Source organism: Chiloscyllium punctatum, chromosome 4 (genome assembly GCF_047496795.1).
Source record: "Chiloscyllium punctatum isolate Juve2018m chromosome 4, sChiPun1.3, whole genome shotgun sequence".
NCBI classification, from domain to species: Eukaryota; Metazoa; Chordata; class Chondrichthyes; order Orectolobiformes; family Hemiscylliidae; genus Chiloscyllium; species Chiloscyllium punctatum.
Window position 1 is genome coordinate 75,349,214 of NC_092742.1, and position 26,054 is coordinate 75,375,267.

General features: G+C 40.0%; 1 long non-coding RNA gene across 1 annotated transcript in view; it reads right to left on the bottom strand.

The window, feature by feature from the left end:
- The window catches only part of LOC140475942 (uncharacterized), a 28,623-nt gene extending 24,893 nt beyond the window's left edge, over positions 1-3,730 (bottom strand). The window contains exons 1-2 of the long non-coding RNA XR_011960370.1: positions 3,672-3,730; positions 3,081-3,185 (exon numbers count right to left, since the gene is read on the bottom strand). This is a non-coding gene — a long non-coding RNA (uncharacterized lncRNA). The remainder of the gene's footprint in view (positions 1-3,080; positions 3,186-3,671) is intronic.
- Between the last annotated feature and the right edge of the window lie 22,324 nt (positions 3,731-26,054).

The window sequence follows — 26,054 nt, forward strand, 5'->3', positions numbered from 1 at the left end:
TTTACTCCCTTCCTTCCCTGCTCTCATTTAGAATCACCAGAGATTTTGCTGGCATGAGTTTCAGAAGCCAAGGATTAGGTATCTTAGGGCTCCCTGTATCAATCCCAATGACATTCCACTCAATACAGGCCCTCCAACTGGCTTTACACCCAAAATAGCTACCTATAGGTCATTCTGCTATAACACACATTTCATATAACGCGATTGACGAATTGGGGACACTGTTTCTACAGCGCAAACTTTTAAAACATGCATTGTTTGTAATGCAATAACATTGCCAATACTTTATGTGCAGTTTATAAAGTGCAATTTTTCTATAATGCAGGGTTGTACAAAAATGCAACCATTGTGTTACAGAAGAACTACCTGATTAACACATTTTAGCTTATTGCGATCCTATATTCAAATTTTGCATTGAATTCCTACTACTTTCAGTTTCACCAGAAGGCTGAGTCAGATTTACTCATCACAGAGTTCCTAGTTTGTGACCTTTTCTTGTAGCCACAGCATTAATATGGCTTGTCCAGTTCAGTTTTTTCAGTGGTAACCCCCAGGGATGTTGACAGTGGGGGTTTCAGCAATGGCTATGCTATTAAATGTCAAGAGGTGATTTTTTTTCTTGTTTAAGATGGTCATTGCCAGGCACCTGTGTGGCACAAATGTTATTGTTACTTATCAGCCCAAGCCTGGATGTTTTCCAAATCTTGCTGCATAGGAACATGAGTTGCTTCATTATCTGAAGAGTTGCAAATGGTGCTGAATATTATGGAATCATCAGTGAATATCTCCACTTCTAGTCTTCTGACTGAGGGAAGATCTTGAATAAGCAGTTAAAGATGGTTGGGCCTAGAACACTATCCTGAGGAATTCCTGCAGAGATGTCCTGGGGCTGTGGTAACTGACCTCCAACAACCATAACTATCTTCCTTTGTGTCACATATAACTTCAATCAATGGAGAGTTCACCCCTAAATTCCATTGGCGTCAGCTTTGCTAGGTCTCCTTGATGTCACATTCAATCAAATGCTGCTTTGATGTCAACAGCAGTCTCTCTCACCTTAGCTCTGGAATTCAGCTCTTTTATCTCTGTTTGGACTAAGGCTGTCATGAGGTCAAGAACTAAGTAGTTCTGTAGGAACTCAAACTGAGCATTGATAAATAGGTTATTGTTGAGTAACTGCCTCTTCATATCACTGTTTATAACCTTTTCCATCACTTTGCTGATGATTGAGAGGGTGGTAATTGGCTGTTTGAATTTGTTAAGCTTTTTGTGTACAGGACATACCTGGGCAATTTTCCACATAGTCAGGTAAATGCCAGTGTTGAAGCTGTATTGGAATAGCTTAACTAGGGGAATAGCAAGTTCAATAACACAAGTCTTCAGGACTTTTGTTGTAGCTGTTGCAGTATCCGGTATCTTTGGTCATTTCTTGTTATTACTTGGATTTAATCAAATTGACTAAAAACTGGCAACTGTGATGCTTGGGACCGAGGGAGGAGACGGCAATGGATTAAGCAGTTAGCACTTCTCACAGATGATAGATGCAACTACTCCAGCCTTGTCTTTTGTCCTGATGTGTTGGGTTCACCCATCATTGAGGATAGGAATATTTGTGAGGCTCCTTCTCTAGTAATTTGTTTAATTCACTACCAGCATTCATGACTAGATGTGACAGGACTTCAGCACTTATGATCTGTTGCTTGTGCGATTGTTTAGTCCTGTTAATTGCATGCTGCTTCCAGGCATACAAGTAGTCCTGTTTTGGAATCTTACAAGGTTGACATCTGATTTTTTGGTGTACTCAGTGATGCATCTGACATGTCCTCCTATAATTCATTAACCCAGGGTTATTCCTGGCTTGATAGTAATTATAGAGAGGGAGATATGCTCGGCCATGAGGTTACAAATTGTGGTTGAATACAGTTATGTTGCTGCTAATGGCCCACAAGGCATCCTGGATGTGCAATTTTCAGTTGTTAGATCTGTTGAAAATCTATCCTATTTAGCACAGTGCTGACACTAAGCAACATAATGAAGGTTATCCTGATTGTGAAGACAGCCGTCTGTATAAGAAGTTAGCAGTGATAGCTTCTACTAGTACTGTCATGGACTTATATATCTGTGACATGTAATTTAATGAGGACAAGGTAAAGTATGTTATCCCCCTTGTTGGTTTCCTCACCACTTGTTGCAGACCTAATTGAGCAGCTATATCCTTTAAGACTTGGCCAGTTCTATTAGTAGTGGTTCTACCAAGCCTCTTTATGTGGTGGGCATTGAAATTCCCCACACAGAGTACATTCTGTGGCCTTGCCACCGTCCGTGCTTCTTCCAATTGGTTTTCAACATGAAAGTATGCTGCTTCCTCTGCCAAGCAGTATTGATAAGCAGAAGGACATTTCCTTGTCCATGTTTGACCTGATAGCATGAGACTTCATGGGGTCTAGAGTCAATATTGACTGTATACTGCAAACCACTGTATTGCCACATCCAGGGCTGGGGGAGTGGGGTTCTGCTTTTTTGCTGAGATAGGACATGCACTGGATTGAAGATGGTTGTATGATTTCGAAGCTCCTTGGATGCTGCCTGAACTGCTGTGCTCTTCCAGCACCACTAATCTAGAATCTGGTTTCCAGCATCTGCAGTCATTGTTTTTACCTGTATGTGTAACATGGCCTGTAAAGTGGGATTTCATGAATATGACTGTGTCAGACTATTTCTGGACTAGCTTATGGAACAGCTTTCTCAATTTTGGCAGAAGCCAGCAGATGTTAGTAAGGAGGTCTTTGCAAGGGTGACAATGGCTGGGATTACCATTGTTGTTTTTGGTACCTTGATGGATATCAGGTTGCCATCTGACTTCTTTAGCCTTTCAAGCAGTTTTGATCTAACTTAGTGCTCTTTTAGGCTATTTCAGAGAGCAGTTATGAGTCTCCTGCATCACTCTATGTTGGAGTTAAATTTAGACTCAACCAGATAAGGACAGCTGACTCCTTTTCATAAAGGACATTAATGAAACAGATGGGCTTTTATGACACACAAAGCTTAAATTGCCACCATTGGACAAGCTTTATAATTACCAGATTTTTTTGTTGAATTCAAATTTTATCCTCTGTTTCAGTTGGATTCACATCCATGTCTTCAGAGCATTGGTTCAGTGACACCACCACTGTGCCACTTCATCCCTGAATATAAAACAGAGAAATGCAAGAAAAACGTTAGAGCAAAATGATGTCTCAATCTTACTACTGCATAAAGTAACTTCAACTTTTTATCTGCTGATTAATGCAGACAGTTTTATGGTTGTACATAATAAAATCATTTTGTGATTGCCAATATTGTTCCATGTGCCTCCCTAAAACATGGTGCAAAGAAGCAGCCTTCAAACTAAAGATTCATTTTGATTCTGTTCTCATATGCCCACTGTTGTATCTGTGGGGCCTGCAAAATGTAACTACTGCAGAGCGAGGAACAAAGACACTATTCAGAATGGAGAACAGCTTCCCTTCCGCACCACTGTGACCACAGAGTAGTCTGGTGCTACATGCTATCTGATCCACATAGATTCCCTGTCACAAAGAATTCAATTTCATCATTATATCCAACGTATTCTGTTTAAAAAAGTATTGCTAGAATGAAAAGCTCAAAAGGTTGACTTTTATACAATATACCTAAGAGTCAAAAGTATATAAATGTCCCTGGTAGCTGAAAGACTACATTTGTTATTCCGCTCTTAAGCACCCTCCCCCAATCTTTGTATTAATGGTTCGTGCCAGAGTTACAGAAGTTGTATGAAGACATTGTCTCTCATCTGGCTGCTTTGAAAATCCCATAGCAAGGGTCATTTCCGGACTTCTATGGGACTTTTCTGCAGTGCCCACAAGATTCCTGTCACCTTGAGTGACTTGCACAGGACAGAGCAGCACTTTTTCATCTTGCAAAGTTAAAACATTCAATATTGAAATTATTCTGTAAATCAGAACACACCATACATGATTGGCACTTCTTTTATATTTCATAAGTATATTCAACTTGTTTTGAAGTAACTTTATACTTGTTAGTTTATGATTATAGCTCTACATATGCTGTTTGAAATGTAAGGCATGCATTCAGTATGACTTATAAATATTTTAAATACTTCCACGGACCTTTGAATATGTGCCTATGCATTTGAAATATTACAAATCTACATACATCTGAGAAAATACTTTAAAAGCAATTCCTTCTTTAGGAAGGCAGGCCATTCATGAATTACATGGTTTTTAATAAAGTGTTCCAATTGAGTACACACGAAAGGCAAATAAATCCAAAAACAGACAGACGGCACAGATAAATTACATGTGTAACTCTAGCTTTTGATCCCCTGTTTAAGGAAGTGGAATTGAAGAAAGACCAGGAACACACAGACAGTTTGATACATGATAGAATAAAGGTAATCATGCTGAAGAGACATGCAAACTGTTAGTTTTGCAGCTTGTCAATGTGCAATCTTTCACTTCTGACTGGACTATGTGCTACTTTTTAAAAATTCATCCATAGGATATGAGTGAACCAGCATTTATTACCTATCTCTAGTTGCCCAGAAGGCAGTTAAGAGTCAACCACAATGCTGTGGGTCTGGAGTCACATGTAGTCCAGACGAGTTTAGGATGGCAGTTTCCTTCCCTAAAGGGCATTAGTGAACCAGATCAGTTTATCCAAATAATCAGCAATGGATTCATGGTCATCATCAGACTCTCAATTCCAGTATTTAAAAATTATTGGATTCAAATTCTACCATCTGCTATGGTGGACTTCAAACATGAGTCCCCAGAACATTACTTGGTTGTCTGGGTTAACAGTCCAGTGACAAGACCATTAGCCATTGCCTCCCTATTTAAAACTATTTGAATACTTATTTGCAAATTACACCATATTCCATAATCTTCTAAAACTAAACAGTTCTTTCAACTGTCCTGTCTGGTTAAACAGAAACTTTTTAAAATTCATTTATGGGACATAGGCAATGCAGATTGGGCCAGCATTTATTGCTCATCCCCAATTGCCCTCGAGAAACTCGTAGAGAGCTACCTTCTTGAACCACTGCAGTTCATTTCATGTCGGTAGCCCCACAACGCTGCTCAGCAGGGAGTTCCAGGATTTTGTACCAGTGACACTGAAGGAATCCACAATCTCTCCATGCCAGGGATCATCCTAGTGAACCTTCTCAGAATTGTCTCCAATGAATGATGTCTTTCCTTAAATAACAGAAGCAAAACTGCTCGCAGTACTCCAGTTGTGGTTTCACCAGCACCTTGTACATTTGCACTTAGGCTTGCTTACTCTTATACACAAACCCCCGTTGAAATAACAGCCAATATTCCATTAGTTTTCCTGATTACCTTCTGCACCTATGTGCTAGCTTTCTGTGTTTCATGCACAAGTCCCTTTAGCATCTTTCTGTAGCTTTTGTCCATTTAAATAATACTCTGTTCTTTTGTTCTTCCATCCAAACTGAACAAGGTGATCTGTCAATTGAGATTATTTGACTGTGTCAATCCTTTATTGAGACCTTTTAGTCGTTTTACATAGGTATCCATGGTGACAGTCTGAGAAGTAACAACCACCATTACTGACCTGTACTGCCCCTTTCATCCAATTAGGATCCATTCTAATTTAACATCTACTAATTCCTTTAGTTCAAACTGAGAAACAACTATGTCCAGATGCTGCAGTCAGCACTTGGCCTATAATTCTGACGATTACACAGTATAACACTGACATTAAAATGCAAACAATGTACAACTGAGTCAAATTGTGCTGAAGCATTTTTTTGAATGGAATCTTGTCCTTGCGCGATGTGGGATGCATGGGATAATAGGGTCAGGCACTCAGCAAGGCCCATCTTGATGCTGAGATCAAATCATTGCATCTTGTTCACTTTTCTCAATGGCATGGTGAGATTCTCACCAGGCAGTGGTGAGCTCCTAATTGATGCACATGATTGTTTATTAAATCCTTTGTTAATAGCCCAACTAACCACAGGTTGCAATCTTATCAAACTTGCCTTACAAACTAGCCATTGTGAAAACTTGACCTGGAAACTAGAGTGAATTCTTGGTGAGTTCAATTCACCACCTCCACTGAATGACTTCCATCTTGCCCATGGACAAACTGCAGAACAGGGTACGATTAACCAGCACCAGCCAAAAGTACCTTCCACCACAGACATCGGTACTCCAGTTTCAGGATGTCATTGCCACCATCTTAGCATATTCCAAAGCTCTGGCACTGACTCTTGCAAGGGAAGACTAATCTAAAAAGATACACTGGCAATCAACAGTGGACAGCTGCATTGGATACAGAGAAACTAGACTCACTTCCTAGCTCATTCAGACAGTATTCACCTGGTGCTTACAAGCACCCCACAGCGTACCTTGTCTTGGGAATTGGTTCAATCACACAACCAGGCAAGTAAGCATGCTGGGCAGTACTCTGCAATTCATCTCATTGTATATCAATGTGGCATGTCCTAACACCTGCACCACGTGGTCTCACTGTTTGTGCCAAATGCAGCATTTGCTGCAAGCAGTACAACATATCTGAAAGCCTTAGACGAGTAGTACGCACTGAAGTCAATGGGGGCCTCTATCAATCGGGCGGGGCCCAATACAGTTAGTCAAGGGCAGCCTCCTGTACCAGTCCTGGATTTTGGCCATGGTCAGGATCTTATTAGGATAGCATTGCACAGGGGGATCATGCCTGGGAGCTCCTGAGCAGGCCACAGTTCTTTGTTTCCATAAGGGCCACCAGTCCATAGGGAGGACAGTTGCAGTCATAGACTTGTGTTTCCAAGGGTCTGCACAGATGATGGCTTGAGGGGGTGAGCCATGTATTTTCCGCCACCTCTGTTCGTAGATATTAAGGAGGAAGGGGGTTGGGGGAGCGGGAACAGATAGACAATTGTATACAGATATACACAGCTTGGGTGATGATCTGGGGAAGTGTTAAAGCTATAGGATTGATGGGATGGATTAACAGAAAAGAGAGGGTAATGCTGGGGGTCCCAGTTGTGTGTTCTTTCTTTTAACTATAATATAACTGACGAAAAGTTGAACTTTCACTTGGACTTTTTCTTACCCATAGAAGATCTCTTCTATGTTTTCAGAAATATCCCATTTAATTGTCTGCCATTGCATACCTAATGTGTTATCCTTTAATCTAATTTGCCAGTTCACTTCAGCTAGATCTGCTTTTGAGCCGTCACAATCACCCTTATTCAGAGTTAAAATACTTGGACTTGGACCCACTCCCATCCCCTCAAATAAAAGAAATATTTGATCACATGGTCACTCTGGTTGGCTCCAGAATCTGCTGTTCTATGGAATGAGATAGTTTTTACTCTATGGAATCCTCAGCTAGGCTACTTTCATCCCTCTGATTTTTCCAATCTCTATGTAGATTAAAATGGCCTGTAACTATTGTTGCTCCTTTCTGATAAACTCCCATTAATTCTTGCTTTACAATTTATCCTACAATAAGGTTTTTTTTAGGGTCTGTACATCACTCCTACAAATGAGTTCTTCCCCTTATCATTGGTCATTTCTACTCAAAATGCCTAAATCTCTTGGTTTCCTGAACTCAGGGCATTCCAAGCCTTAAGCCATTCGTGCTAACAGAATCATTAATTAATTACCTTATCCTAGCTTTCTGCTCATTCTGAGTGTTGTGTATCCTTCAATATTCAAGTTTTAAACTAGGTAATCCTGCAGCCTTATTTCTCAGGGCAGGAACAATTAGGTTGGCAGCAGTAGAGTTTCTTCCGGCTATCCAGTTCAACAGGCATATGGGACAGTGATACACAACATTTCTTATGGCAACTTGCAAAGCAAAGCAAAGCAATTCTAACTGCTTAGTGGCCCCTTGAAGTCACTGGTTGGGGCGGGTGTGTTGCGGGGGGTAGGGGGGGGATGTGGGGACGGTCCTTTATGACAGTCGATGTTGTGGTCAGCTGTGTGATATTAAGACAGATGTCTGAATTGCACTTTTTGACAATGAAAATGCTGGTGTCAAATGCTTACATATTACAGGCACAACATGAAGTCAAACCGAGGCCAAAGATAGGATCTATATTTTGAGATGAATTTGAGGCTCGTGAATGGTTTGCATCTGGTGGAAATTTGAGAGTATCAATGATGAACAGATATATTTTATATTTTAATGGTTTGTTTGAGAATTGCCTTCCTTCCATGTTTAGTTTGCAAATTTTTGAATTTAGAAGGATATGTTCCTGGAAGTGTTGAAGTAATTGCATTAATTCATCTTTGGCATTTATTGCCTGTTCATTTGGAGTTGGCTCTTATTATTTATCCTTAGTATTTTGAAGCAACTGGCACTCTATTTGCAAACTACTGCAGCATTCAGTTGGTACATTGCATATAATTTGTCCCAGTTGTGTCTGTGCAAACTTTGTAAAAAAAGTCATCACATTCCAGTCTTATATGATGCAACGCATCATCAAATATGATGCAAGGCCAACATATAATGTTCATAATTTCCCTCAATATTGCCAGTTGGATAATATAATCAGTCCCTTACATGTCACTGCTCTTTACTGTTTATAGGTCACTATTTCACTCACTCAATGCTCTTCTATTTTTCTTTTGTCTTTTTCCCTTCTGATTCTTCATTTGTTTTTCTGCTCTGTTCAATAAAGAAGCCACTAAAAACAGTAAGCTGCATTTGATATCAGCAGTACAAGAAAAATGTAGCCCTCAGCAGACACTTTTGCATTAGTTCCCTCAATTATTTATACCTTCCTCTTATCTTTCTCCACTTCCTTCATGCTATTAGCCTCATCACTAACACAAGCACTTCCCTTTTAAGATCTTCACTCAACCCCTATGTCTTCTTGCTCTGCTGTCATTTGCCACTCCATTTACTGCCATTCGATTGTACCCATTCCCACTTGCTCCAAGAATAAATGGCAAATGGCAAGAAACTTTTCATGTCCTTGAACTCTAAGCAAATAGAGCAGCATGTAATCTAATTGATGAGCATTACATCTGTTTAGATGTATAACTTTGCCTCTATTTATAGTTAGTGCCAATTTATAGACTCTCAGAATGGTCGTGAGGAAATTTCATGGCACAGTGGCCAGTTGTCCTGCCTCTAATCTAGAAATTTGCAGCTCAAATCCCACCCGATGGTCAAGGAAGATGCATTCATAACTTAACCAAACAGCATTGAATCAACCTTAAAATCTTTACAACACATGTCAATGACAGACTGGTACGAGTGGGAGAGTTTTCTGGTCAGCTATGCGGTGAAAGAAATTGGAGCCAATACCATCAATGTCCAGAGCTCCAGTGACAATATAGATGTAAAAGTGTATTTCCTTCCAATGTCCCCCTCTCTTCCTATCCATTCCCATTAGATTCAAATATTAAAATATTAAATTAGTATTGAGAGGAACACTTTCGTACTTCTCTCATCTTTCTCTGACTTAGGGCTTTATTGATCACCACTAGTGACCTCACGGTGTCTGTCTGAATGTTCTCTTTCATTCCCTCATTCTTTGACTCCAGTGTGAATCTGCCTCTTACACAGACATATAGAAAACTCTTTGACCTTTCTATATGTTAAGCAAACACAGGTTGATTTGCAATTCATCTCGTGCGCTCATTTAAAAATGGAAGTAATATTAACCAACTATTCCTCTTTTCTCCCAAGTGTATCCACTTTCTGATGTGTGTAGAACAGGGAACAAAAGCCAGAACAGGTGTGTAACCGGAGCCCTGATTTTTATCTGCCTTTCTCTGTTTCTCACATGCACACACATCTCTGCAGTAGCTCCCTGTAACTTTTCAAAGCAACATTGGTACAAATGTCACTGCACAGTCTTTGAAATTTGTCCTGTAGTTTATGAAAAAATATTTGAAACAATGCTACCGAGTATAAAGTGTGAAACATAAAGGTAAGCATGTTCTCAATGAAATTGACTGTACTGAATCATCCTAGGAAATTAAGCACACTATGTATATTCAAACTGCACAATCTAAATCCAGCTCTCAGAGCCACAACTGAAGCAGTGCCACTTGGCACAAGGGTGTAATTACAATCTGAAAAGTTTACAGTCAGTTTTATCTTATTAATATTGTCATTGTAACTCTTAATGGATAGTAAACCATGAGGGGTTTGAACAAGGTAGAATGGGAGAAACTGTTCCCATGTGGCAGAAAGATCAAGGATCACTAGACAAAGTGGTTGGCAAAAGAGCCAACTGTGGCATGAGGAGGAACTTTTTAATATAGTGACCAGTTAAAATCTTTAAGACACAACCTAGGAATGAGGTGGTGGTAAAAGTAATCATGGCTTTTAAAGGGGAATTGTGTAATTGTCTGAAGAGGAAACAGTTGCAGCGATATGGGAAAAAAGGTGGGAGAATTAGATTTGTTGCATTGCTCTTCCCGGCATTATTACAAATTGCCTCCTACTGTGCTATGACCATTCTTCTTGAGTTTTGTTTGCCCTGCAGGTATATCCAAATCACACCACCACACTCTCCATCAAGGAGGGAGGTCCCTAATTCCACCCTGCCTTCTGCACTGCCTTCTAAATTTGTTTGTGCCAAAATACACTTTTACATCTACATTATCACTACAGCAATGGATATTGATGGTAATGGCTCCTATTTCTTTCATGGCATGACTGACCAGAAAAATCTCTCACTCTAAGAGACTGCCTTTGACATGTGTTGTAAAGTTTATAATTTTGATACAACACTGTTTGGCCAAGTTTTGAGTGCACCTTCCTTGACCATCAGGTCCTGGAGTGGGACATGAATTACAAACTCCTGGATCAGAGGCAGAGCAACTGGCCGCTGTGCTTCAAACTTCCTCATAGCCGTTCTGAGAATAAATTGATAATAGCTATAAAAAGAGGCAAGATCATGAATCTAAACAGATTTAATCTTAATCTATTAGATGGAATGTTATTTACTTATAGCTAATTAAACATTATAACCTGGCTTAAAAGTTGAACAACCAGAACCACAAGCTAAAACATTCAATTTGTTATCTCAACAAGTCATAAATGCAATCAACTTCATAACTTGGAACCATGGAAGCAAATAGCACAGTAGGAGCTCATTTGGCCCTTCATGTCACTGCCAGTAAGAACAATGCAGCAAATCCAATTCTCCCATTTTTTCTCTGTACCACTGCAATTGTTTTCTCTGCAGATAATTATGCAGTTTCCCTTTAAAAGCCACAACTAATTCTGCCAATGCCACATTGTTGAACTTAAAACATTTTGATTAATAAAAAATCTTGAAATTCAGCTCTTGATCTTTCAGAAACAAGCAATTCATGATTATTTTATGGGAAGCATCACATCAAACACAACACAAAGAAAGGTGGGATCAGTCTTTTACAAATGCTTCTCTTTTTCTAAGTTCCATTTTGTACAAATGTAATGGTTTGACTAGTACTGACTGTCTTCTCACTGTAAGATTACTGTCATGTTGATTTATGTTTTCAATATCAGTTTTGGGCAGGGCTACATTTTTCGTGTTAATTGATATGTATTGCTACCACTTTGGTTACATTATGAGAACTAAACAATGCAATATAATTAAAGCAGAAACTGATGGAACTGCAAAGGTGTGTAAAGAGTAAAGAAAAGTTAATATAAGGTGCAACTCCCCAGTGGAATTGCCAATGGAAGTAATGGGTGGAATCTTTTCTGACTCTCAAACCCACTGACTATTGTGGGGTTCTATTCAGGCAGATCCCTTATGGCATTATCTCCCACACTTGGGAGCTTAGAGAATGAGAAAAAGCAAATCTAGTTCCTGCTGCAGAATTCATATCACTGCTAGGTTAAATATACCAAGCAACTTCGAGGAAAAAAGTAATGTTGTTGTGTCTCATACAAATCCAGTATGTAAACTTAAATAAAACTGCACCTTAACATGTTTAGTCACATGCAATCTGATTTACCAACGTAATATTTTTTCTCACTTTCCATCACACTGAGGAACATTGGGTGCCTGTGGTCAACTGGCATTCCTGACATGTGCGATTGCCAAGGTGGTAATCATGGAAAATGTGAGGGATTACCTCTTTCCATAGTTACCATCGAATTAGGGACGATGCCAGGCCACATTAGGGCACCTATCACTTTCTCAGCTACCTTCTCCCCAAGCCCCTCCCCCGTCCCATGTATCTCTCAGACCTAACAAGCCTCATTCTTGATGAAGGGCTTATACTCCTGCTCCTGCTCCAGGGGTGCTGCCTGGCCTGCTGTGCTTTTCCAGCACCACACTCTCAACACATATTAGGGCAAGCATTAATGGTGCTGCCGAACCTTTCAAAAGAGGAAATACAATAAGTGTAACACTAGGCAGTTATCTAGTGCAGTGAATCACTGCCAAACATCAACTCCCACTATCCCAATATCAGCACTAGAGTCATAGAGTCATTGGGATGTACAGCACGGAAACAGATCCTTTAGTCTGACTCATCCATGCCGACCAGACATCCTAACCTAATCTAGTCCCATTTGCCAGAACTTGGCCCATTTCACTCTAAATCCTTCCTATTCATATACCCATCCAGAAGAATTTGAAATGTTGTAGTTGTACTAGCCTCCACCACTTCCTCTGGCAACTCATTCAATACATGCACTACCATTTGCATGAAAATATTGCCCTTAGGTTCCTTTTAAATCTTTCCTCTCTCACCCTAAACGTATCCCCTCTACTTCTGGACTCGCCCAACCCAGGGAAAAGACCTTGTTTATTTACCCTATCCATGCCCCTCACGATGAATGGCATGGTGGCTCAGTAGTGAACACTGCTGCCTCACAGCGGCAGGGTCCCGGGTTCAATTCCACCCTTGGGCAACTGTCTGTGTGGAGTTTGCACATTCTCCCCATGTCTGCGTGGGTTTCTTCCAGTTGCTCCGGTTTCCTCCCACAGTCCAAAGATGTGCAGGTTAGGTAAATTGGCCATGCTAAATTGCACATAGTGTTAGGTGCATTAGTCAGAGGGAAATGGGTCCGGGTGGATTACTCTTCGGAGGGTCGGTGTGGACTTGTTGGGCCGTAGGGCCTGTTTCCACACTGTAGGAAATCTAATCTAATCATGATTTTATAAACCTCGATAAAGTCATCCCTCAGCCTCTGATGCTACAGGGAAAGCAGCCTTAGCCTATTCAGCCTCTCCCATAGCTCAAACCCTTCAACCCTGGCAACATCCTTGTAAATCTTTTCTGAACCCTTTCAAGTTTCACAACATCTTTCCTAGAGGAGGGAGACCAGAATTGCACACAATATTCCAAAAGTGGCCTAACCAATGTCCTGTACTGCCACAACATGGCCTCCCAACTCCTGTACTCGATACTCTGACCAATAAAGGAAAGCATACCAAATGCCGCCTTCAATATCCTATCTACCTTAGACTCTACTTTCAAAGAATTATGAACCTGCACTCCAAGGTCCCTTTGTTCAGTGATACACCCAGGACCTTACCATAAAGTATATAAGTGCTGCCCTGATTTGCCTTTCCAAAATGGAGCACCTAACATCTATCTAAATTAAAGTCCATCTTCTACTCCTCAACCCATTGGTCCATCTGATCAAGATCCCCTTATCCTTTGAGGTAACCTTCTTAACTATCCACTGTACCTCCAATGTTGGTGTCATCCGCAAACTTATTAACCAAATCTCCTATGTTCACATCCAAATCATTTAGACAAATGACGAAAAGCAGTAGATCCAGCGCCAATCCTTGTGGCACACCATTGGTCACAGGCCTCCAGTCTGAAAAGCAACCCACCACCACCCTGGGTCCTTTACTTCCTGTGGAAAGAAATCCGAGTTAACATTTTGCCTTCAGTGACCTTTCCTCAGAACCATTCCCTGTTCTGAAAAAGGATCACTGAACCTGAACCATTAACTCTAATTTCTCTCCACAGACCTGAGGTTTTCCAGTATTTTCTGTTTTCATTTTTGTTTTTGTTTCTGATTTCCAGCATTGAGTTTTTAACGGGTTTTTTTTTGTCCAGGGAATTTGATGTTTTTGAGATCATCCAAGAATAAATAAATGTCATTACCATTTTAATTTAAATCAAACATTGATAATTTATTAGAAATATTAAAAAAAAAGAACATTTTAGCCTCTGAACTTAATATCAAGTTCAATAAATTTAGGGCCTGAACTCTCCCATGTCCTGGCCCCCTACCCCACACACCAGGCTTTGTTGTCACATGTGATTACACATTACCTATTGTTAGTCATTAACAATTTCCATACACAGCTATTCACCCTCCTAGCCAGATTGTTATACACTCCTTTGTCAGTATAACTATACTTCTCTCTCTTTGGGTCCATTCCCAACTATCGTTTACTCCTTAACCCTTTTCCCCATCCTATCTTCTGCTTATAAACCAACATTTTCCTCCCTTTATCAGTTCTGGGGAAGGGTCACCCAGAACCAAAACATTAGCTCTGATTTCTCATCCCAGATGCTGCCAGACTTGCTGAGCTTTTCCAGCAACTTCTGGTTTTGTTTCTGATTTACAGCATCTGCAGCTCTTTCAATTTTTATTTTAACCTCATCCTGTCTTGGTTATGTTCCCAGTTTTGAACTTTCCCCCTCTAAGCTATACCTTCCATTTTCACCTTCATCCAATCTTTAGTTTTGTTTCATGTTCGTCCCCTTACTTGTATAAAATGTTTGAATTCATTTCTCACCCCTGCTGCTATTTTTCTTACATTCTTCGATTTGGATCTGGTTCCATTTCACCTAAGTTTAGAACAGTTCTGGTTGACTGCAAAGAAAAAACTCAAAAGGTTAGTCTACAGCCAAGTTAAATTCATTGGCCAGACACCTACTTATATAACTAAGACTTGTTAATAAAATTGAATTCTCCTCTGTTTTAATTCCAGTGGCCAAAGTCAGGTTCCTGTCATGATTATCACTAATTATGCCCTTGAAATAAATCTTTTAAAATGGTCATTCCAGATTACTGTTCTTCCCATTTTGTTACATTATAATTCATGTTGGACAGTCGGAGTGCTTCAACTGAAGACTTGCTGCAAATGTTATTTTAGGGCGATATTATTTTCAACATCTAATAGTTGCAAAATTAAAATAGTCTGAGGGATTTCCTTTGCCAATTTAATGTGCTCCACAAAGAAGACTCTGCATTCTAGTGAGCTAACAGTTTCTTTCAATGCAGTATGAATTGCTCTGAAATTTCCAGAGTAAGAAACAGAGGTCGCTTTAAGGGTCCAACAGAAGATATTGTCTAATCAGGGACATTGTTACCTAGGGCAGGTGGGACTGAACCTGGGCCTCCTGGCTCAGAGATAGAGACCCTACAACTGTGCTACAAGATCCCTCAAGGGTCAAACTGAATAACTCTAGAATTGATTAAGTACAAATGACGCTCATTGGAGCTCATAAGAAAAATGATACTGGGTTCACCGAGGAAAGTGGGCAAGTCGGAGGACCTGCTCTTGAATCTGCTCTGGGGCTGATCAAAGAGGCGAGGCAGCAGGCCATGGAACAGAGGTCATAACTCACAACTGCCTGTCCCCTTCAATGCTGCATCTGTGCCTGAGTGTTCTTGAAGATGGAGCACGTGGTGACCTTCAACTGTCTTGATGCCTTTAGAGAGTGATGGGGTGCCACAGAGGTTGCAATGCCTTTTTCTTCCCTAACTCTATCTTGATTTTGGCTCCCTCCTTTTCCTACACTTTTGATGTTGCTTGTGCTGCCTCTGACAGGCTTTGCCCATAAATTGGTCTTGATTCAGAAACACGGGTGAATTAGTGGTGGAGATTAAAGGACAAAAGTAACACAGATGATTTAATGGTGAAAAAATACATTCAGAGGTGTATAAAAGCACTTCTGTAAATAAAACAAAAGTTGTTTAATTGTGGAGTTGATTTGAGGGTTATCCTGGAAGTGCCCGCACCTCTGGATGAGAGGAGCATGGAAACAGACCCTTTGGTCCAACCTGTCCATGCCGACCAGATATCCCAATCCAATCTAGTCCTACCTGCCAGCACCCGGCCCATATCCCTCCAAACACTTCCTATCTGAACAGATTGATTATAAAATACTTAAAGCTGGGTTCTTCCCCAGTTTGGTGTGAGCTTCTGGGCAGAGAAAGGTGAAAATTTGTGCTTCCAATAGATAATAAATTTTATTATAAAATCTTTTGATGCCTAATTGAACATTTGCAGATTGGTCGATGTAACAAAGGTGTTCATGAAAACATAACATTCTGATCAGCTTTATCTGAAATATGAAGTCCCTTCAGTTTCATCACTGTCAACTCCCTTTGATCTTTGTTTGATCTTTTTATCCAGTTGGCCAATAGTTAATCTGTCAGAATTATAATAAATTGAGAGAAAATGTCAATAGAATATTTATGATCATAATGGGAGTTACATTCTAACTGTATTAAAAAATTACAGAGTGACAATAAAAATTGATTCACTGATGGGTATTTCTAGTCACAGCAACTAATACAAATAATCAGAACTGTACCTTCGGTTTGTTCTTACTTAGGTAGCAATATTTTTGGAACCTTTTTCAGTTTTCACAGATTGAAACATGCTTTTCACCCCTTTTCTCCCATACACTCTTTCAACTTTTTCTTCCTTCCTCTCCTAAAGATGTATAGCTGTTCAATAGATGTATAGCCATTCAACAGTATTGGATGTTAATTTTTGCTCAAACTTTGCTCCCCTCATCCTGCCTGTCCAGCACCTCCCCACACCTTTTCTGAGAGAGGAGTGTTTTATTTTCTGAGACATTGAGCTCAGAAATGGTATAGTCATTGGATTAAATGGTCAGAAAGTCACCTTGAACCGATGGTATAGAAGTTCAATTAAGTCAATTTGTTAAAAAAAAGCACTTTGATAACAACAATATTAGCAACTTTCAGTACTTTATTACCTCAAAATTATTTTTGAATGCCCTTCCAACTTACTGAAAATTTGCAGACGTATATGTTACATAGTCTACCAACACATTGCATTGCTTCCATATATTTGTCACTGTTTAATATATTCATTGTATATGGTATTAGTTTTAAACAAAAGTGGCTTTCGAACAGTGCAACTTGCATGTATGTATGTCATGTCTGCATTGTCTGTAAAAAAAAACACGTTAAAATGTAATTAACCAAAGAGATTGGGAACAACTATACTACAATGATTTACTAGTGAACTATGCGATTGTTCTGTCAAGTGTTGTACAATAAAATGGAGTAGTTACCAAAATGTGCCTTGTATATGGATTTATGCTTGACTTGTATGAAAGTTCTTTACAGCAATGTGTGGACTTAAATTTGACATTTTGACGAAGTGTCTCAAGTACATAAAAGCAGGAAAAGAAAATGAGTGAAACGTTTCAATTATTCAACTTTAATTAGATCCACTACCAGCACCATCTCTACTCCCATTCGCAATCCCTGAAAATGTGTGGACAGTACATTTTGACTGCCTTAAAGAAAAGGCCCCTTTCATTGCTTACCATTGGTAAGTGCCGATGCCACGGGAGTTTACTATAAAATAAAATTTAGTGGCAAGTTTTTGGGAGTACCAGGTTTAGTCCCCTGGGGATTTCCACACCTGACTTTTAACAGAGTTCTGTAGAAACCATTAGTCCACAACAAAAGCTATATGTAATCAAGAACCAGTGATCAGGGATGTCTGAAGGAAGCTAAATAAGGATGAAATCTTCCTTTGCAAAAGGTCATACCTCATAACTGTTCACACAAATCTGTTTTATATTTAAAAGTTATTATCACATTTGCATGAAGGGATTAAAAATTCACAAATATCATTCAGAGTTGCCCTTCATAAAGCTTTTTATAAACAATGTTGTAATAATAAGCATTCATACATGACTGGCCCAGGTTAGAAGAGGTGAACCAAGCAGTCACGTGTCACATGTCTGACCAGGTATGTTAAATCTATTGTTTCAAATCAGTCGAGAATACTAACTGTTCTCACAGGGCATTTCGCACATCACACTCAGATATAGTCTGAATTAACAGCAAATCTGGCCTCTTACTTTAATGCCCATGGTCAGGTATCTCCCATTAGAACATATTCAACAAAGGGAAAGTGGTCCAAATGAACAATCCATATAGATGCTGCAGCTTAGGTAATTGAAAGGGCATTATAATTGCTGAAATTTCAGCTCTCAGGTTAGAAACATACACGTTTTTCTTTTAAGATTGTATTGCATTATTAATGCATGATTGATGCACATCAAGTTGAATACCTTTATATCTGCATGACCAGATTCCCAGTGAGGCTTGCTGCCTGTGGAATCAGCATTTATCCATTTGCAAGGTGTTACTACTAGAGTCAGAAATACAAGTGCTCAAGTTGAAAGGGGTGGTTTATGATACTGTAATTCTTTACAAACGCACTGTGTGATAACTATTTCTTAGTACTTAAGCAAAACACTAATAATTTATTTTCCATCTACTGTGTTGTGATTGTAACGAGATCCACCAAGGTGGACATCATAGGATATGAGTTCAGGGCTGACAGATAATAACATGAGTGTCAGAGATTCTGCTCACTCTGAGAGCTGGCTCTGACAGAACTGGATCAGTGTCAAGGACTCTCATCTGTAAATAAAGAGTGAATTGGTGATGGGTACTGACCTCTGTGGAGTTACTTCAGACTGCATATAGATCATTTAAAAATGGCAACCACCAAGTTGTTCCAAAATTATGAATGAATAAGGTGTTGTCAGTACCAATCAGAAAACATAAATACATACTATACTGTAGTCCAGGCCTTAACTCGGAGCAGGAATTGGGTGAATGGATAGGACCAGGTCAGACCATACTGACCTTAGTTGTGCTTAAAGAACCTGGTGATTTTAAATGCCAATGCTGAGCTGGATGCCCTCAGCTGCCAGCCTGAAACCAGCAGGACAGATGCCAGCACTAGGGAATAGAAAGCTACTGACCTGTCAAGGGGGAGAGTATTGTTGGAATGCAACAATTTAAGACAGGTTCCATGAAGCATTCCTGGTCCTCTTGTCACCATGGAATGCTCCTCAATGTCCCACAAGGAAAGATTTTCCTAATGTTTTAAAAGCAACTTTTTTCCTTTTGGTTTACCTGGTGAAAGACTCACAATGGTCTCCTCACTTAGGCCCTGATCAAAATGAAGTACTGTCATTACAGCAAAGACTAATCTGCATAATCTCCCTCCTTCCCCCTCCCTTTCACTCCTCCCTGCTTCCAATTGGATTCATTCTCCCATTGACCAACCAGGTCGTATCCTCTATCTGTCTTCTTCTATCCCCACTTCACCACCTGCCCCCGCCACCCCCTTTAGCTGCAGCTCCCCCTACACCCACTCCCAGTCCTGAAGAAGGGTTATACCCGAATGTTGACTTCTCCATCTCTTGGCTTGCTGTGTTCTTCCAGCCTCTTGCCTGTCTATTTAGGTAAGGTAGATGTGGGCGTCTGTCCAGCAGAGCAAGTTAAGTTGAGAGGGACTGGGCATTGACTGATGTTGTTCGTGCTCTGGACACTTTGACCAGTTCATGTACTAAAAACACTTAACCCAAGCACTCTTGTCGGTGATGTGGACAAAAGGACACAGAATTTGGTTTGCAGTTCTACTTGATTTTAAAAACAAAATATTCCTTATTAAAAGCAACATGTGATCAGCTCACAAATTTCCATATTTACTATCTAGCTAGCTTTATCTGGCTGAGAAAGGAAATTACCCACAACAATCCACAGGTTTGATCTGGGCCTTTGCAATCTTCCTCTCTGATGTAGAGCTGGCACACTTCCACAAAATTGGGTCTCATAGAGCAGGGCTGATCTTCCCCTGGGCCTTCTTAGGTTAAGGTTAGAAGTGAAGAAAAGCAACATGGCAATAACTCTGATTTTTCTCTTCAGATGCTGCCAGATCTGTTGGGTTTTTCCAGCAATTTCTGATTCTGATTTCTAGCATCAGCAGTCCTTTGTTTTTTTTTCTAAATGAAAATATAGATTTGTAGTAGCAATATTTTCAACCATCAACTTATTAAATGGCAGGTTCCTGGATCTGAATGGCCTATTCCTGCTCCTCAGTCATATGTTTATATGAGAAGTGTTGCCACTTGCAAGCTATATTGTTGGCCAATCAGACAATGGTAAACTCATCACTGTCTTTCCAAAACCTAGTATTCCAATCCCAGAGAATATCACTGTCCATCCTCTATGTTAGAGGTTTGAGGCAATCTCACATGTACGACATCGGTGTTATCTCTTCACCTCACCTCCACCGCCCCCCCCCAACCACCCACACAGTCTATCATGAGAATATCCCTTTCTGTCATCTTCAATAATTTTTCAATCCTGTTAACTGCTCTAAATAATGTCAGTAACTCCCCCACCGGATACACCTGCCCTCATTGTGACTGAAGACTGAGGGCTCCTAAAAGCCTACATCAAAATGTCAAAATATTTTCCGCAACTCAGACTTTTAATAAGCCCTTAAATGGTTTGATTTGTTAGTAGGCACTTTGCAGGAGATACCACAATCTTCCCTGTAAAGCAAAAAAGGGAAATACCAGCTCAGGTCTAGACCTGCATTTCCAGATGTCTCCTTATTGAATCCGTAGAGTGTGGAAACAGGCCAATCAGCCCACTGAGTCCATACTGACACTCTGAAAAGCACCCCCCTCCTACCCTCTATTTCCCATGGCTAATCCACCTAGCACATCCCTGGACACTATGGGCAATGCACCATGGCCAATCCACCTAACCTGCACATCTTTGGGATGTGGGAGGAAACTGAAATACCCAGTGGAAACCCACGCAGACATGGGGAGAATATCCACACAGACAGTTGCCCAAGGGTGGAATCAAACCCAGATCACTGGCTCTGTGAGGCAGCAGTGCTAACCACTGAACCACTTGTTCACTCTTTTTCCAGAGCTTTCTACTAGAGTGGCAGTATGGCATACTTAATAAACAAATACCACCATATATTTGAGATTGTGGATTAAGTTATTACAGCCAGGTTATGGAATTAGACATTCTATACAACCCCTTAGGCTTTAGATATAATATGCTTTCACCTCTTAAAAATAAAAATTACTTTGGCATTTGTGTAGTGGAAATAATTTTATCTTTAATGCTGCAGTCAAAAATATGCATCAATAGAGTATTTTATCTACTTGACTTATCTGAGGTTACTGAACTTCAAAGCAAATCACAGAAAGCTTACTTCAGAGTAAGCTTAATCCATTAACATTTTTCCATGAATTCCTTCACGATTTCCATGAACAGCAGAGTTGAACATATTAATATGGCCGAGCCTGTTCTAACAGTATTGTAATGTACCATAAATGAGAACCCGTTACATCTCAAAAAGTTAACCTGAGTACTTCATTTGTTAAAGGAAATACTTGTTATATTTAGTGAGTCCTGATGATAGGGTACAGAAACAAGCAGATTTTCAGCAGCTGGTGGATCTTCAAATCAGCAGAAAGATAAGTGAAGGATTAAAGCGGTGTTGAAAAATATCAAAATTATATCAGTGCTAATCCAATGCTTCTCAATATATATGAAAGTTTGGAGCATGGCGAAACAGAATTGTCGTTTTTATTTTAGTGATGTGTGACATTGAACCATGAACAGGAAGATCTAGGACAATCAGACATAAGAAAACATAGTGGGTCGGAAAACACAATAAAAAAAATTCTGGAAAATACTTCATTGTTTAACAGTCACTCAAGTTAAAAAGAGGTAGAATTAATGTGAGTGAAACATGAACACTCAGAAAGGGAAGTGAAATAAGATAGAGCTAAATATGTCAAAACAGAAGAACTAAAGTTATAAAATGTTCAGAAGATTTAATGAAGGAAAATAAAATGACATTAAGATCTCATGACATTTTTTTAAGAATGAACCTTGTATCCAGCCATGAAATTTTTAGTTCCTTTTCATTTTTGAGATTACTTTACTCAAAAGCTTTATAAAAAAAAGTTAGAGGAACTAGGGTATGGTTTGTAAACTATTGAAATTTGTACACATCACAACCATATTTGTAAATTGTTTCTCATTAAGAAAGCATTAGGACTTGAAATGTACTGGATTTGCATTTACAATATACAACGAGCTTATAAAATATTGAATGAAGCAGTGCTGGTTCAATCTACCTGTAAAGTCTAATAATGGGATATAAGCATTTATTTGTTCGCCTTCCTCCAAAACACACTAGAGGGTCTGTGACTGGAAAGCTAAAGTTGCAATCACAACTTCTCAGCAACTGATTGAATACAGATATTTTAGTGTCCCTATTACGGTGTTTGTTCAAATGACAAAGTCCTTGATGCATCACAGAAAGCTAGGAGCTGTAAGGCCTATCAAAGTTGTGCCAGTGGATAAATCTATAGATACAAAACTGTTCTGGGGTCCAAAATAATTCCAAGATAACAAAATGTTGATTCATTTGCCTATAAAATGAAGCGGCAATGGATTTATTTGCACTGTTAAAAGGGTTTGACAGCACATCACACTTTCTTACAATATATGTCACATGAGCGAGTTTCATGTGTTAGTGAGATCCATAAGTGACAGAAGATGATCAGAGGCAAAATCAAGACAAATAGTTCCAATGTATTAATATCTGATAGAAAAGAGATCCAACAATCGATTTACATCCTATGCTTTCTTCATCAGTAATGCATGGAGCAAAATGAACAAGGAAATAGATTCCGAACAAGGAGAAAATCAGAAAAAAAAACATAACTTAAGAACTGTGCACCAAACCATAAAGTACTTTCTGTATCGTGATCTAGATATAACAGATTGAAAACGGAGTCACATACTTCAAAACATGTGGGGGGAGTCATGTGGTGGACAGCACGGTGGCACAGTGGTTAGCACTGCTGCCTCAAAGTGCCAGAGACCCGGGTTCAATTCCTGCCTCTGGCGACTCTCTGTGTGGAGTTTGCACATTCTCCCTGTGTCTGCGTGGGTTTCCTCGGGTGCTCTGGTTTCCTCCCACAATCCAAAAATGTGCAGGTTAGGTGAATTGGCCATGCTAAATTGCCCGTAGTGTTAGGTGAAGAGGTAAATGTAGGGGAATGGGTCCGGGTGGGTTGCACTTCAGCGGGTCGGTGTGGACTTGTTGGGCCGAAGGGCCTGTTTCCACATTGTAAGTAATCTAATCTAATCAAAAAAAAACCTCTAACTCCCTAATGTACCTTAATCTATTCCCAAAAACCACAAACCCAGTCTCATCCTCATCCTGTTTACAATACCAGTGTGTATAGCGTCTGAAAATAGGAACCTATACGCAAAACTTGGCAGCAACAGAAATTATTTATCTTGGCAAAGCTCAAGTTTAGATAGGATATGATTGAGTTTTTATTTTAATGAAGGGCTCAGATTCAGTCTAATTAGGTAGGTTAGTTTATTATTTGGAAATAATGAATGTATAGGTCAAGCAGATTAGATCTGTACTGAATGAGTTAGCCTTGTTGCCGGGAAATCTTTTTATTTCTTGCAAAGTATTATTGGTCTCTGGAAGGAATTCTTGAGACATCTGGACCCTGAGATGTACCTGGGGCCATTTAGAGAGCAGTGAACGAGTGGATTTCCGGACAGGAAACCCGGAAGTAAGGGCTTCCTGGATGTCGTGAAGGATTTAACTGCAGGATGTCTTATAGATCCTTTCCATCGGTTTCCAGGCAGACAGCAGCCCAATTGACAGGTTAGACAATTGTTGGGCACAAAAAAATCAATGGGATGCCAGAAAAGTGAAGGGGGGGGGAGTCATGTGAGTCTGAGTTCTGTGTCCATGCCTTATAATTTCAGAACATTGGATCATAATATCTGAGTGGGTGCGAGATTGTTGTTGATCACAGTAAGATAGCAGAGGTATGTTTATTGGACCTGCCGGAAACACAGTTGCTGTTCCCAGCCTACAAGCAGTGCTATAAATACACTTACATTACACATCCAACCATTTCAGTTTCCGTTTAACAGCTGGGATTCCTAAGAACCAGGAAAATGGCAACCACTAGTCAAAGGTTAAAAGCCCATTAATTGAGGGTACACTGCCTCCTTAAAAGATTTCAATGACATCACTGTTTCCTGAGACAAGATCCTGACTCGTTTCCACTAAAACAGTAATTGGGCAGATTGGTTTGGAGTGTTTGTATATTTTGCTTCCCATCACATCCAAACCCACTCTTTCTTGGGTCTTAAAACTACTGCTGTGGTTAGAAAGGGGTTCCTGCTGTCTTGTAAAAGTAGGCACAAGCTTCTGACAGAAGAGAGCATTATTACTTTTAAAATAAGATGCTGACACATGGCATAGGCATGACATTGATGCAGCGTCAACGCAAAAACATATCCAACCGCTTGACTATTCATTGCTGGCAAACATGACAGGCTGCCTGACTTTGTGTCTGTGCAGAAAGATGAAGCACAAAGTACTGTGAGCCCCTGAATGAGGCAGCAATGCATAGAAATGTAAGGAAGGAATGCTGTCAACATCCAAGTGGATGCAGAGTGAGTGAGCACTACAAGAACAAGCGAAAAGCCTTGTACTGAGGCATGGAAGCATATCTGTCCTTGTGTGCTAAGTGGCCTGGCAGTAGTATTGCTATATACAGCATTGATATGTTCCAAAGTGCAGTATTGAAGTGGTGAACCATATTATTAAATGAGCCTGAGTTGTGTCAAAATGATGCGGTAAGGCTGGCGCTTGTACAATGCTGACTTCCATGTATGAACTATGCAGGTGGTCACTGGCCATGAAGTTTGTCCTGAGGTGTTGAAGTCTGCTGGCTAAGATAACAACGCAGAGAAGATGCCACAAGCTGCAGCTGCCAAGTGCCTGCTTAGCCTTTTGTGTCAATAACTGTTGTCAACTGGTTTCTCTCAACTGCCTGGGACAATAGTAACTTGCGTATAAAGCAGGCAAGTATAGGTAACAATGTGATGTTAACACATGCAAAAAGGCCCCCTACCACTCACTCGCAAGGTTTTCAGCTAGTCATTGAAACCTTGGATGGAAAATTGGCCTTTTATTTATTGACAATATAGAACCCCTAGAGTGCATTAGCAGGCCACTTGGCCCATCGGGTCTGCACAGACGCACCCCAGTATCCCCACATCCACCAAAGCCAACCGACCCAACCTAAGCATTCCTAGATACTATGGGCAATTTAGCATGGCCAATCCACCAAAACCGCACATCTTTGGACCACAGAAGGAAACTGGAGCACCCAGAGGAACTGAACCCAGGTCTCTGGCGCTGTGAGGCAGCAGTGCTAATCAGAGAGCTACTGTACCACCCCCCAACAACTTCATTTTCCCATTTCCCATATCGTTCAGGGGTAGGGAACATTCCACTTAAGAGATTTTCCTACCTACCTTTTTCAAAAGAGAGCATTTACTCGTGCTGGGAGGACCTGTGTGTGGTTCTATAATTTATTGGAGAAAGCAGTATGTTGGTGGGTTCAGCACTCATAGCTCATCCTTCTTTACCTGTATATTTATCAGCCCATAGTTTGAGAACAGACTGGAAAGCTAAATGACAAAATTCACCAGCAGCAGCAGAATGCAAAAACACATCCAACAAAATGTTGGCATGAACCACATATAACAGTCAACAAAGCTATAATAGCAGAATATGAATATAAAGCGCATGTGATAGCCACTGTTTTATATAACACTACAGTTTTCTGGGAGCACGTCCTCCTGTTTTAGAGTTTTGATGACTTTATAAATTCCTCAGACTCATTTCATTGGTTTATAGCAGCTCAAGGCCCACTTAATTATATAACTGCTTCAATTTCAGAACATCAGATCATAATGCCTGAGTGGGTGGAATATTTGCTGTAAAATTGTGACCTGTACCTTGCATCTACAGCAGAAAAACACCAGAATGAACACACAAGATTTTGAATATTGAACCTTCCTCCTCATAATCTGTGACTCTCATTAAAACAAACAACTCCTCTCTAACACACTTCAAGGTTTTTTTAATCTGTTGTAAGGTCTAGCGA